This window comes from Chanos chanos, chromosome 7 (assembly GCF_902362185.1).
Source record: "Chanos chanos chromosome 7, fChaCha1.1, whole genome shotgun sequence".
NCBI lineage: Eukaryota > Metazoa > Chordata > Actinopteri > Gonorynchiformes > Chanidae > Chanos > Chanos chanos.
Genome location: NC_044501.1, coordinates 1678107 through 1683106, shown reverse-complemented (window position 1 = coordinate 1683106; position 5000 = coordinate 1678107). Strand labels below are relative to the sequence as shown.

The window sequence follows — 5000 nt, the reverse complement described above, 5'->3', positions numbered from 1 at the left end:
CGTGTTTTTGTACAGCCGAATTGCATTGGCCTTATGTTTACGAATTAGATGCTTGCAATATTTTCAGTAGGATTCTGTTGTGTCTTAAAATCACAGAATTGTACACTCACATTTCAGTAATGAAACAGTGGAGTGTGTAGTAATACAGGAACCTGTGTCGGTATATATAAAACTATGTGTATGGACAATTTCCTGAGTTTATATGATTATTTTTTGGCTTTATGTAATCTGTGAATCAATAAACTTTTGTCTTACATGGTCTGTTGCAGACCGTGTGGGTCGTATTTATATTCTACCAGTGCTTTTCCAGACAGCTCAGAGCTGTACACTAGCTCCCCCTTGTGGAAATTTATTAAAAACAGCAGTAAATGTATCAGTGGTTTTCATTTTCTTTTTTCCAAGTTCTTTTTGCAACATATATCACAATGTGTGAATAAAAGTGAACCTCTGTTTTTACACATGATCACAGCCATGCTTTAAAGCTGTTTTCTCATTTGTCCATTAAATGATAACTAACACATTTCTCTGGGCACAAATACATCGGCAAATCACTTCAGTCTGTTAGAGAAGGTTAATGACTCTGTATGGACTCAAATCATTTTTATAATTAGTTTATTAATTAGGTTGTGAACACTTTATAAATCATAACTAAGCTGTTATAAACGTTATATAAAAAGCGCAGCAGTCATCTGTTGTTTGCCAAATAGTGATCCCACATTGATCTGTGCTGTTAAGCCTCTGATCTCACTGGTGACCTGTTGTTTGCCAAATAGTGATCCCACATTTAACTGTACTGTTAAGCCTCTGATCTCATTGGTTACTTAAGTTACTTTGTGTTCTCCATCAGCCAGCAAAATAACACTGTTAACACATGCTCCCTAAAAAACAACACTATTAACACATGCCCCTTAATAAACAACACTATTAACACGTGCCCTTTAATAAACAACACTATTAACACATTCACCTAAATAAACAACACTATTAACACATGATCCTCAGCAAACAACACTATTAACACATGATCCTTAACAAACAACACTATTAACACATGATCCTCAGCAAACAACACTGTTAACACATGTTCCTTAACAAACAACACTATTAACACATGATCCTCAGCAAACAACACTATTAACACATGATCCTTAATAAACAACACTGTTAACACATGATCCTCAGCAAACAACACTATTAACACATGATCCTCAGCAAACAACACTATTAACACAAGATCCTCAGCAAACAACACTATTAACACATGATCCTCAGCAAACAACACTATTAACACATGATCCTTAACAAACAACACTATTAACACATGATCCTAAGCAAACAACACTGTTAACACATGTTCCTTAACAAACAACACTATTAACACATGATCCTCAGCAAACAACACTATTAACACATGATCCTCAGCAAACAACACCATTAACACATGATCCTCAGCAAACAACACTATTAACACATGATCCTCAGCAAACAACACTAATAACACATGATCCTCAGCAAACAACACTGTTAACACATGTTCCTTAACAAACAACACTATTAACACATGATCCTCAGCAAACAACACTATTAACACATGATCCTTAATAAACAACACTATTAACACATGGTCCTTAATAAACAACACTATTAACACATGATCCTCAGCAAACAACACTATTAACACATGCTCCTTAACAAACAACACTATTAACACATGCTCCTTAACACACAACACTATTAACACATGCTCCTCAGCAAACAACACTATTAACACATACTCCTTAACACACAACACTATGAACACATGCTCCTTAATAAACAACACTATTAACACATGATCCTTAATAAACAACACTATTATCACATGCTCCTTAAAACAAACAACACTATTAACACATGCTCCTTAATAAACAACACTATCAACACATGATCCTCAGCAAACAACACTATCAACACATGATCCTTAATTAACAACACTATTTACACATGCCCCTTAATAAACAACATTATTAACACATGCCCCTTAATAAATGACACTATCAACACACGCCCCTTAATAAACAACACTATTAACACATGATCCTTAATAAACTACACTATTAACACATGCTCCTTAACACACAACACTATTAACACATGCTCCTCAGCGAGTAAGTTAATAAGTAAGTTTGGCAGTTGTGAGCCCTATAAATATTTAAAACTAGAGACTACAGAGGAGTAGAAATATTTCACAGATCTAATGCTATTGCTAATGTCAGTTTTATTGTCTGCTACAATGACTTTCCTCACCAACATGTTTACTGTGTTGGCAAAAGAAAAAAAAATGGTATTTTTCACAGGGAAAATAACATGTAAAGCTTCCCGTATCCTAAGACAAATGACCAAAATGTGTTTCATATACATGTGAAATATTGCATATTGTGAAATCAGGCATAGGCACTGTAAAAAGGCAACAGGTGAGTTTACCTGTCTTCATCAGAAATGGAAGGCTACGTCACAGTAAGAGGAAGAGGAAGAGGAAGAGGAAGAGTAAGAGGAAGAGTGGGGATGAGAGGGGGAGCCCACGGAGGAAGAGGAGGAAGGAGAGGAAAAGGAGGAGGGAGAGGTAGAGGTAGACCTGGAGGAGGACGTGGACAAAAAAGACAAGGACAAAATTTATCCAATGAGCTTCGAGTAACACTGGTTGCCATTGGTTGACCATGCTGTAAACCACAGGTTGCCATTGGTTGACTGTGACAGAGGGCTCTGTCTCAGGCCGCGAGCTGCGTCTTTTCCCCACAAACTAACCACTTTCCTCAGTTGTACTTGGTTCGTTCGTGTTTGTGTCCTGTTACACGTACATCATTCATACATATCAATAATACCCATATTACAATAACATATTGCGTTAGCTTCGAGGGTGCACACTCGAAGCACGCAGCAGGAAACCCGCTTTCATACACACAAGGAAAACATGGACTATGACTTGGAAGAGCAGGACTGGATCGTGACAGAAAACAGTTGTGAACAGTGTTTACAGTTGTGAGAAAAGTGTGTATTTTCTGAGAAAAAGGCAAGGCAATAGGGAACCAGTTATTGTGTGCGAGCAATTAGGAAGAACTGTAATGTAACAGGAGTCTGTTGACTGATTTTAACTGGTTGTTCTTGTAAATGAAACCCAGAGAAAAGTCTTCACTGGTTTGACTGGGTGTACAGCCATGAGAGAAACCTGACATAATCAGAGGAAGGGTGGAGTTTTTCCTCTCTCCACAGTGGGGAAGGAGATAAAAGGAGCTAAAGAATTTCCTATAATGTTTTTGGTGAAACAAGTCTCTCTCACTCTCTATATCTCTCTCTCTTTCTCTCTCTCTCTCTCACTCTCTCTCTCTCACTATATTTACATACATAGATACATGCAAGCAAACAAACAAACAAATCAGAAACTGTGAAACATAGCTTTACACGGCAGGACTATGGGCCATGCTCAGCATGAAAAGCCTCTTTTTTGTATTATAATTAAATAACTGTAATATTTGGACTGGTTTTAACGGACTAGATTGTAACATAAAATCATGAGAGCCATAACAGAAACCCAGAGAAATGTGTTCACCGTTTTTTAATGTAACAGGAGTGTGTGTTGACTGGTCTTAACTGGTTGTTAAAACCAGCTAATATGTTGGATAGGAAGACAGCTGGACAGAACTGCGTCCAGAACACCATCATTGTCAGTACAAATTCCCTGTCGTATTATAGTTAAACAGTGAATAATGTCAGTACATATTCCCTATAGTATTATAGTTAAACAGTGAATAATGTCAGTACATATTCCCTATAGTATTATAGTTAAACAGTGAATAATGTCAGTACATATTCCCTATAGTATTATAGTTAAACAGTGAGTAATGTCAGTACATATTCCCTATAGTATTATATTAAACAGTGAACAATGTCAGTACATATTCCCTATAGTATTATAGTTAAACAGTGAATAATGTCAGTACATATTCCCTATAGTATTATAGTTAAACAGTGAACAATGTCAGTGCATATTCCCTATAGTATTAGAGTTAAACAGTGAAGGGGTGGAGTTCTTCCTGTCTCAACACAACAGCAGGAAGGAGATGAGCTGTTTGAATGAGCTGTTATTAATTTGCATCCTAAATTGTACTTGACCATTCTGTTCTTGACTTAGAGAATTTCTCCTGAGTTGTTTCATATGGACTAGACAGAGCAATTCAGACACACTGTGGATGTGGATTTTACACTATAGTATATTACATTTATTGTATTGTATTTTTATTTTGTATTTTTTAATCTATACTTCTTCACCGGTCTGTCCTCCTTTCCGCTGCCGTTTACACCTAAATTTCCCCACCTGGGTATTAATAAAGTGTTATTGTATCGTATCGTATCGTATCGTATCGTATCGTATCGTATCGTAACATATTTTATGTGAATGAATTATGTAAGGTTACGCGTAACATTGGATATGAGGACAGCTAGGCAGAGAAGCATACATTCATCAGTTAAAACCATTAACTGCTTTGTCCATTATGACTGTCATTAAATATTCCAAACAGTGTTACAGTGATTCACACCTCAACTTTAAACATTCTCTACAGTATTATTATGAAATACTCATAGGGTTAAATACTCATATGTCTATTTTAAACATTCTCTACAGTATTATTATGAAATACTCATACGGTTAAATACTCATATATCTATTTTAAACATTCTCTACAGTATTATAATTAAATACTCATACAGTTAAATACTCATATATCTATTTGAAACATTCACTACAGTATTATAATTAAATACTCATAGGGTTAAATACTCATACATCTATTTTAAACATTCTCTACAGTACTATAATTAAATACTCATACGTTAAATACTCATATCTTAAACATTCTCTACAGTACTATAATTAAGTACTCATATGGTTAAATACTCATATATCTACTGTAAACATTCTCTACAGTATTATAATTAAATACTCATGTGATTAAATACTCATA

The 5000-nt window shown here is 35.3% G+C and overlaps 1 protein-coding gene across 1 annotated transcript in view; it reads left to right on the top strand.

Annotated features, from left to right (window-relative positions):
* Positions 1-247, top strand: part of LOC115816933 (uncharacterized) — a 27650-nt gene extending 27403 nt beyond the window's left edge. Inside the window, exon 5 of the mRNA XM_030780117.1 lies at positions 1-247. This exon is cut by the window's left edge and continues 164 nt beyond it. The gene's annotated coding sequence lies outside the window, so the exon portion shown is untranslated.
* The last annotated feature ends 4753 nt before the right edge of the window (positions 248-5000 follow it).